This window comes from Sus scrofa, chromosome X (genome assembly GCF_000003025.6).
Source record: "Sus scrofa isolate TJ Tabasco breed Duroc chromosome X, Sscrofa11.1, whole genome shotgun sequence".
Classification (NCBI taxonomy): domain Eukaryota; kingdom Metazoa; phylum Chordata; class Mammalia; order Artiodactyla; family Suidae; genus Sus; species Sus scrofa.
In genome coordinates, this window is record NC_010461.5 from 37894355 (window position 1) to 37905327 (window position 10973).

General features: G+C 34.7%; 1 pseudogene; it reads right to left on the reverse strand.

Moving 5' to 3' along the window:
- The window catches only part of LOC100517987, an 84239-nt pseudogene extending 77145 nt beyond the window's left edge, over positions 1-7094 (reverse strand).

The following is a 10973-nucleotide window of genomic DNA, read 5'->3' on the forward strand; positions in this document are numbered from 1 at the left end:
GTTACTCCCCTTTTGTAATATCTCACACTGTAGGCATCTGGTTACTTATTGCTGTGCTTCTATCCCATTCTTTCTCTTAATGGACTGCCTTTTTCCTTATTTAAATTAAAATGGGTATTCTCTTGCCAAAGCAATCCTGAAGAAAAAGAACAAAACAGGAGGAATAACTCTCCCAGACTTCAGACAATACTACAAAGCTATAGTAATTAAAACAGTGTCATATTGGCATAAAAACAGGCATATGGATCAATGGAACAGAATAGAGAGCCCAGAAATAAACCCATATACCTACGATCAATTAATCTTTGACAAAGGAGGCAATAATATACAATGGGAAAAAGATAGTCTCTTTAGCAAATGGTGTTGGGAAAATTGGGCAGCTACATGTAAATCAATTAGAGTAGAATACACCCTCACACCATACACAAAAATAAACTCAAAATGGCTTAAAGACTTAAACTAACACATGACATTATTAAAACTCCTAGAAGAGATTACAGACAAAACATTTTCTGACATAAATTTTTTGTACCAATGTTTTCTTAGGTCAGTCTCCTAAGGCAATAGAAATAAAAACAAAAATAAACAAATGGGACCTAATCAAACTTACAAGCTTTGTACAGCAAAGGAAACCATAAACAAAATGAAAAGGTAACCTAGAGAATGGTAGAAAATATTTGCAAATGACGCAACTGACAAGGGCTTAATTTCCAAAACATACGACTCATAAAACTCAACAACAAAAAAGAAACAACCAATCAAAAAATGGGCAGAAGACCTAAATAGATGTTTATCCAATGAAGACATACAGATGGCCAATAGGCATATGAAAAAGTGATCAATATCACTAATTATTAGAGAAATGCAAACCAAAATTACAATGAGGTACCACCTTATACCAGTCAGAATCATCATTAATCATCATTACTAAGCCTATAAATAATAAATGCTGAAGAGGATGTGTAGAAATGGGAACCCTCCTACACTGTTGCTGGGAACATAAGTTGGTGCAGCCACTATGGAAAACAATATGGAAGTTCCTCAGAAAACTAAGGATAGAGTTACCATATGATCCAATAATCCCACTCCTGTGAATATATATCCAGGCAAAAGTATCATTAAAAAAGATACACGCACCTCTATGTTCATAGCAGCACTATTCACAATAGCCAAGATATGGAAACAGCCTAAATGTCCATTGACGGATGGATAAAGAAGATGTGGTACATATATACAATGGAATACTACTCAGCCATAAAAAGAATGAAATAATGCCATTTGCAGCAACATGGATGGATATAGAGATTAACATATTAAGTGAAGAGAGTCAGAAAGAGAAAGACAAATACCATATGATATCACTTATATGTGGAACCTAAAAAATGCCACGGAGGAACCTATCTCTGAAACAGAAACAGACTCATAGATAGAGAGAACAAATTTGTGATTGCCAAGGGGGAGGGGGCTGAGGAAGGGATGGTGTGGGAGTTTGGGGTTGGTTATCAGATGTAAGCTATTACACATGAAGGGGATACAAGATCCTACTGTGTAGCTCAGAGAATATATTCAATGTCCTATGATAAACCATAATGGAAAAAGTGGTTAAAAAAGATTGTATTTATATGTATAGAACTGAATCAGTTTGCTGTATAGCAGAAATTAACGTTGCAAATCAACTATACTTCAGTTAAAAAAATAAAATTGGTATTCTCACTCCAAAGCCCTTTAACCCTTTTATTAAAGTTGATTCTATCGTAGCCCTTATTTAATTTCTGAATCTCTGGCCTAAAGAAGTAATATATTAAATCTGGCATAAGAAACTATAGAGAGAATGCCAGATAGTCGTAACAGCTAACTCTTACTTAGGCACTTATTATGTACCAGATGCTTTTCTAACCTTTTTTTTTTTTTTTTTGCCTTTTTTGTCTTTTTAGGGCCACACCCGCGGTATATGGAGGTTCCCAGGCTAGGGGTCCATTCAGAGCTGTTGCTGCCGGCCTATGCCACAGCCACAGCAACACCAGATCGGAGCTGCATCTGTGACCTACACCTCAGCTCACGGCAACGCCGGATCCTTAACTCACTGAGCAAGGCCAGCGAGCGAACCCGAAACCCTATGGTTCCTAGTCGGATTCATTTCTGCTGTGCCATGATGGCAACTCCACTTTTCTAACCTTATTAGAATCTGTTAACTCATTTACAGCTCACAAAAGCTCCATACACATATATGACTTGCTCAAGGTCACACAACTTATATGTGGCAGAGCCAGAATTAGAAACCAGGCTATCTCGCTCCAGAGTCCATGTTTTAGCCTTTAAATTCTATCATTTCTCTATATTCACAGGGGGTTTTAAACCATGGATCAGTAAGCTGTGGTCCTCATGCTGTATATGACTTGCTGCATGTTTGTGTAAATAGTTTTATTGGGATCCAGCCACATCCATTTGTTTAATATTGTCTATGACAGCTTTCAAGATACAAGGGCAGAGTTGAGTAGTTGTGACAGAGATTACATGGCCCACAAAGCCTAAAATATTTACTATTTGACCCCTGTTTTAAAGGATGAATAGGGATGTTCCAGAGAAAGTGTTCCTGGCAAAGAGAATGACATGCAAAAAAGCATGGGGCGTCCAACCATAGACTTTTTCTGCACCTGCACCTTAAATGTTTTAAGGGAAGATATTCTATTTTCTCACCATGGTGGGAACACCACAAGTGCTCAATAAATGCTTGTTGAAAATATTTATCCAGTTTATTCACATTGTTAAACCACTCATAAAAGTATTAATGACTTGTACTCATTTTTTTACGTTTCCTGGCAGTATTGATTATAGCCCAATGGGGCAGGAACAAGGAAGTGTAGTGAGTAGCCCAGTGAACTAAATGTGTTATGAATTCACATTATGGAAATTCTAGTTACATTACATTTACTCACTAAAGTATTCATTGATAGGTTGTATGTTTTGTACTCATGTGGCTTATAATAGAAGATAGTCCTTGTGAGTCTGATGAACTGCCAAAATTAAATATTTGTGAATTTCTGCTGGTAATGCTACTAAGGGAGCTAGAACACACACACACACACACACACACACACACAAAACGGAAACTTCAGTCTCCTCAACAAACACATTCACAAACACATTTTAATAACTAGTGTATTATTTAAGCCCATTTCAAAATGAACATTTATTTTACCAGAAAATATTTAAAATAGAGCCAGGATCAAATGACTCTGGCATGCTGTCTTTCTTGCCTTGGAACTGAGGTGGATCATTAGAGGGACTCATATTACTTATTCAGGTCTCACAGTTGTTTATTGTTTGCAGCAGTAGAAGGGAATAGTTTTGTGTCACAATAATTTCACAAGGCTTTGACACTTCATAAAAGAGGAAACTGGTGCCTGGAAGAATTTTTAAATTTGGAAGGAAATGATTGCATGTAATAAGAATTTTTGAAATTTTATGTATATGTTAGATTGAAGTTTATAGGTGAAAAAGTGTTTGATCTCTCTATTTGAAAGATCATGCTTTTTTCCTTCATTTGATGAATAAAATAATGCTTTTCTTTGTACCTATTTTTGCTGAATACCTAAGATAGATGCTTCATTATATAAAATATCATGAGGATAAAATTAAATAGATAATTCCATATTTCTTTAATTACTGTCTATTTAGAACATTCCTATTTAGACACTAGGATTTTTTGTATATATATGCATCTTTCAATAGGGTATATAAAACAAATTATACATATATATGAATATATTAATAAATGAATATACATGAATAGGAAAACAACCTACTAATTGAAAAAAATATTTTTAATATCCTAACGATATGGTAGCTTTCCTTTTCATGTTTCAAAACTACTGGGTCATTCCTGACGGCAGTGTCATCTAATAATCTGAGAATTCTAGCAGAGGAAGCTTCATTTTCAGAAGCATATGATACATCAAACTATGTTTTACTTGACTGTATATGTAATATTTGACAAAAATGTAAGTGGGGAACCGTAAGAAACACTACTCTTTGTTCCCCAGCCATTGATTTCTTGCTTACTAACTGTACCTTGACTAACTTAATATATTTGTTTAATTTTTAAAGACATTTTTTCTAGGTTACTATAAAACAATTTAATGAGAAATTTAGGTTTCGCTTTGGGGGAAAATAGAAGCTGGACAACCTAAAATTGGGTTGAAGTTATTTAGTGAACAATGTACTCAATCATTCATTACTTTATCAGTCAACATGAATTTATTAAGCACTTGCTATTTACACTGGCATGTGATAGGACTGGGGTTAGAGTGATAAAAGGCACAAAACCTGTCCTCAAGGAACTTTTCATCTACTTAGGAGACAGATAGACACCTGCACAGTTGTAGTACAACATGATCAATGTTACCCAAGAGGAAATGTGCTTATCATGGGGCCTTAGACTAGGAGATCTACTCTATCAGTAAGGAAAAATGTGTAAAATAGAATTAAATAACTAATGAAACATCAAATAATTGGAAATTAGAAAACTTTCTAAATAATTCATGAGTCAAAGAAAAAAATCAAAATTAAAATTAGAAATGTGAGCTGAAAGACAATGTGAGATGCAGTCTTTAGCAGTACTTAAGAAAAAATTTATAACCTTAAATTCTCATGTTAAAAAGTAAAGGGAGGGAGTGGGAGGGATCGGGAGCTTGGGCTTATCAGACACAACCTAGAATAGATTTACAAGGAGATCCTGCTGAATAGCATTGAGAACTATGTCTAGATACTCATGTCGCAACAGAAGAAAGGGTGGGGGAAAAAACTGTAACTTCAATGTATACATCTAAGGATAACCTGACCCCCTTGCTGTACACTGGGAAAATAAAAAAAAAAGAAAAAAATAAAAAAAAAGTAAAGATGGAAGATTAATGGGCCATGTATTCCAACTCAAGAAGTTTTTAAAAAGAACAATAGTGTAAGCCCAAAGATAATACAAGTAAGGGAATAAAATGGATGACCCATGCCGTCGCTTGCAGCAATGCTGGATCCTTAACCTACTGAGCGAGGCCAGGGATCAAACCTACATCCTCATGGGTAGTACTTGGGTTCTTAACCCACTGAAGCATAACAGGAACTCTGAGAATAAAACTTTTAATATATTTTTTTTTTTGGTCTTTTAGGGCCGTAACTGTGGCATATGGAAGTTCCCAGACTAGGGGTCAAATCGGAGCTACAGCTGCCAGCCTACACTGCAGCCACAGCAACACAGGATTCGAGCCACTTCTGTGACCTACACCACAGCTCGCAGCAACGCCAGATCCTTAACACACTGAGTGAGGCCAGGGATCGAACTCACAACCTCATGGTTCCTAGTTGGATTCATTTCCACTGTGCCACGATGGGAACTCCTGAGAATGAAACTTTAAAAAATAGAAAACAAAGATATGAATAAGCACTATCAACCAATAGCTGCTTCTTGAAAAGACAAGTAAAACTCAGGCAATGCTGGTTGAGTAAAAAGCAGGCGCAAAGAAATAATTGTAGGAATGAAAAAAAAAAAGGACAGATACATGGATAAAGCAGAGGCTAAAATATAAAAGATTATTATGAAAATTTTTATGGTAATGATGTTGAAAGCTTAGATAACATGGGAAATTTCTAAGAGAATATAAGTTATAAAGACTAATTCAAAACAAAATTTAAAAGCCTGACTAAGACTATAAAACTAAAGGAATTGAATCAGTAGATAAAATCTACCCCTTTCTTCCACCCACAGAAATATCAAAGATTATTTTACTGAGTAATTTGTACATAATACTCAAAGACTATAAAACCCCTATTTTATATAAATGAATATGGGATATAAGAAAAGAAAGAACCTGCTCCACAACTTTTTCATGAGAGTAATCTAACCAAGTTAAAGAAAGCCAATTTGGCTAAGTTAGCCTTGTGAAATGATAGAATGAAAGGAGAGTTTAACATTAGCAAGTCTATTAATGTATTACGGAAGCCGTATGAAATTTCCCTTTTCATTATTACAAAGTAGTTATCTATCAGCAAATTCATATGGCTCAACCTATAAATTTACCTTAGTGCACTAAAGAGAAAAGATGACTTGAGCATCCCAGCAGATTAGAAAAAAATCTTACATTGAACATTAAACGTAGTAGCTTCATAAGCACCCCCTTTGAAATCAAGGAAAAGACAAACATCCATCACTACTCTCTTCAACTTAATACTACTGTATATGGAATGGAAAAGAAAAACAAAAGAAACAAATCGCATAGTATAAATTTTTTTGCTGTGTAAATAACCCAAGAGAATCCACAAATTATGAAAAATTAAAAGAATTTGGCAGTGTTGCTTGAAGTAAGATCATCACACAAAAATTGAATTTTTACACATCAAAAATAAACTACAAAATAGCAATAATAAACATAAAACATCAAAGGAAAAATCAAACAAAATGTGTAATTTTTCAGATAAAATTATAAAATCTTCAGTGAAAAACAATGAAGATGACTAAAATAAATGAAGAAGTATTGATAATACTACTTGGTATTTTAAAGCTATTAATTCTTTATAAGCTATTAGATAAATTCAATGTCATTCAAATGGACTAGATGATTTTCATGGAAATTTACAGCTTAGTTGTCAAATTTCTATAGAAGAAAAAAAAAGAGGCCAAAAATAGTTAACATAATGTTAGGAAGAAATAGTTGGGAGAATCTGTTTTATCAGATAACATGATTTATTAAAAGTTAGATTATATAACATGGTATTTATTATCTTGGAAATATACACATAGACCAGTGAAATAGAGTACAGAAACAGGTTCCATGTACTCGACTTATGACAGAGGTGGCACAACAGGTCAGTGGCATTGTATTAGTTTCCTAGGGTTCCTGTAAAAAGTTACCACAAACTTAACTGCTTAAAACAACAGATTATTAGTATCACAGATCTAGAGCTCAGGAGTTTGAAATCAGGATGTTGGCAAAGCTATGCTCCCTCTGAAGGGTCTAGGGGAGAAAACTTCCTTACCTCTCAACAGCTTCTGATGGCCTCAGGTCCTTGGTTTGTTGTAATATAACTTCAATCTCTGCCTCCATCTTCACATGGCCTTTTCCTTGTGTATCTATCTTCTCATTTTTTATAAGGACACTTTTCATTAAATTTAGAGCCTGATCCAGGATCTCATTTCCAGATCCTTCATTTAATTATATTGGCAAAGATACTTTTATAAATAAGGTCACATTCAGAAGTTCTGAGGGTTAAGACTTGAATATATTGGGGGGCACAATTGAACCCACTATAGTGGGTAAAGGAGAGACCATTCAATAAGTGTTTCTTAGGCAACTGGCTACTTATCTAGAATAAACTACATTCCTAAATCATACCATATCCAAACCAAACCCCCATGTGGATAAAATAAACAAATATGAAAAAGACATTTTTTTAATTTTGGAAGAAAGTATATAGAATATTATTATAATCTGTATAGGAAATGATTTTTTAAACAAGGCCTCAAAAGCACAGGCATAATGGAAAAATTATTAAATTCCACTATGTTGAAATTTAAACTAGGAGTTCCCTGGTGGTGCAGCAGGTTTAGGATCTGGCTTTGTCACTTCTGTGGCACGGTTTCAATTCCTGGCCCAGGAACTTCTACTTGCAACAGAAACAGCCAAAAAAAAAAACAACGAATTTAAAACTTCTACACATCAAAGCTACCATAAATATGGAAAAACTTACAAAGTTATGTCATGTCAAGATAAGATATTTGCAATGCATGTAACCGATAATATGTACAAACAATAAAAATGAAACAAAAAATTAAAAAAAAAACAATAAAAATGGGCAAAGGTGTGAACAAGAAATTCAGAGAAGAGGAAACCCAAATGGCCAATAAACATATGAAAAGATCCTCCAACTCACTACCAGTTTTAGAAATGAAATTTCAAGGAGAACTGAGATTCCATTTTACAAATATTAGATTTATAAAAATTGAAAAGCCTAAGATTTATGCTACCTGAGATTTATGCTACCAACACTTGGCATAACCGCTTTGGAGAGCAAATTTGGCCCTATCTAGTAAAGTTGAAAGTGTATATACCTAGAACCCAGAAATTCCCCCAGAGACTCATACATTGCAGCTTTGGGTCATCAGCAAGAGAATGAATAATGTATAGTATATTCATGCAATGTGTAATGCCTGCAGCGGTTGAAATAAATGAATCAGTGGTATCTATGGCTACCTGGATTAATCTTTAAAATTTGTGAAGAAAAAAAGCACATTTCAGAAGAGTAGACACAGTATGATAACATTTCTATGAAGTTTTCAAACATGAAAATCAACACTATGTATTATTTAGTGATACCAACATATATAACTGAAGTATGAAGATCTCATGAGAATGTGACTCAAACTCTGGAGAATGGTTCCTCTGGTGGAGTTGGCAGAGGGAAGGAAACATTAAGGGGAGAGGTGACACATAGGGTGTAAACTTTATTTGCTGTTTTAATTAGGCTGGCTTATGCATGAGTATTCATTACATTACTTTCTAGATTTTTTGTATTATATCTTTCAAAATCTTTCATAATTTCAAAAAGATAAGATATGACTGAGTTATTACAAGGAGGGTACTGTTCTAATGATTTGAGTCTTCTCAAATTTAAAATAAGATGAAGTTGTAACTAAAACTATAACATGATGGGATTTATTTATTTTATTTTTTAATTTAATTTTGTATTATGGTTGATTTACAATGTTCTGTCAATTTCACTATGGGATTTAGATATAAGGAGAAATGTGTGAAGAAGGAACATGAGAAATCTGCAGGCCTGGGGCTCAGTTTTGATTTGTCATCAGTAGTTCTGAGACCATGGACAAATCCCTTAACTTGTCTAGACCTTTTTAAAGTTTGCTTTTTAGCGGTGCCCCCGCGGTATATGGAGGTTTCCAGGTTAGGGTTCTAACTGGAGCTACAGCTGCCAGCCTATGCCACAGCCACAGCCACACCAGATCTGAGCTGAGTCTGTGACCTACACCACAGCTCATGGCAACGCCAGATCCTTACCCCACTGAGTGAGGCCAGGGATCGAACCTGCAACCTCATGGTTCCTAGTTGGATTTGTTTCTGCTGCACCACGACGGGGAATTCCCCTTTTTGAAGTTGGATTGGACCAAGGTCTTGATCAAATGCCTTATGTTTGCAAAATTTATAAAAACATGGCCAGGTGAACTCAATGGATTAGAAGGCTGCACGAGAGTAGGTAAGCCAAAGCTAAATCTTTGTTAAGTTCCAGAATACTAGGATTCTTTGAAGTTAAGTCTGTGGAGTGAGGAAGACTAGAAGTTGGGGAAATTTGAGGCTACTTAGCAGAATTGAAAGTGTACGTACCCCAGAAGCCAGCGATTCTTTTGGAGACGTGTACAAAAATATTTACTGCAGATTTGAAAGAAATAGGGAAGAAATAGGAATATGGCAAAGAATAATCTTCTAGTACAGGCATTAGATGATCAAAACCAGACAAGAAAAATTGAGAATCGTTTTACATCTCAAATAGCATTTGTACTGACACTTTGTGAACTGTGTAAAACAAGATTCTGTAGAATAAGCATTAACTACAAGGAAATGGCAGGCTGGCCGGCTGGCAGCCTGATTCCTATGGATCCTCACATTTATCACAGCAGACCAGAGACTGCCTCTCAGTCAGTAGAAAATTCTTCTAATCATCAAATGTATAAAATTGAAGTGGAGGATTCAGATCTTAGTGATGAGTAACAAAAAATGGAAGTTCTCTCCTTGAAAGAGATTTTCTCTATATTTAATAATCTTAAAAGTAAATATATTAAATGACATGACTAATAAGTATAAGCTAAAACTTTCCTAAATTGTTAATCATAAAATTTTTGAACACTCATTTTAGGAAACTAAATTGTCATTCTATTGAAATGATGTTAAAAAGCATTATCACATGAAAAGGCAGGCAGATCATGTGTATCAAAAATGTGGGAAAAAGTATTATAGAGGTGGGTCAGGCTTTCAATTAATAAAACCATTATATTGATTTTTCTGGATTATGTTTTAATTATGATATTTTTCAGCTCTTTAAAATATACACTTTATTTTGGGTTTTTCATTTTAAGTAAATATTTGCCTTTACATGTAAATTCATTTTCTGAATTTTGTATTCTCTTTCTCAAAGGTGGTATCTCAAATTTCATAAATTTCAGAATCCACAAAACCTGTATTTTTATAGAGCTCAAGAGATTGTAAAATTCCAAATGCCAATATACCATGTACATTATGGATCCTAACTGTCAGGAATTAGCTATGACCAACCTGTTAAATGCCTGGTGTCAGACTTATTAGAATATTAATTATTAGATGAAAATGGGCAAAATCTGTTAAAAGAGTCAGAGTTTTCGGAAACCGCATAACCTGGTTAAGACTGTATGTTAGTAGAGATGATTAGAGATGTTATAAAAATGATAATAATTATATCTAACTTTTGTTGAGCATATACTATATGCCAAGCTCATAGTATCCCCCTTTACATCCACTCTCAGTTAATCTTTAAATTAAATTTATTACAGAAGCTTTCATATAAAATGAAGGCAAGTATCCAAACAACACATGTGCTAAGACCTTCCAGTTTGTAATTATTGGGAAAATCTCATGGATCAATAGCAGGTGTACAAGTCTTCTCCTGCTTATTTATCCTAGGGAAGTGCATGGTGATCTAGTAGAGCCAGACATCAATTCAGGGAGAGGTGCCCTGACTTTTGCCTGTGGGGATTTTAGGCTACATGATCAGACTTAGAAGGCTTTGTAATGTGTCAACTTGTCTAGGCTAAATTACATTTCCCAGAATTCCTTTCTTGAGTATTTCTAGTTAGAGTGGGCCACAGAGAGATTCCCAGAGAGATTGGCAGGACTAAAAAGGAGGCAGCTGCTCTTTTGTAGCAAACACACATTGTTGAT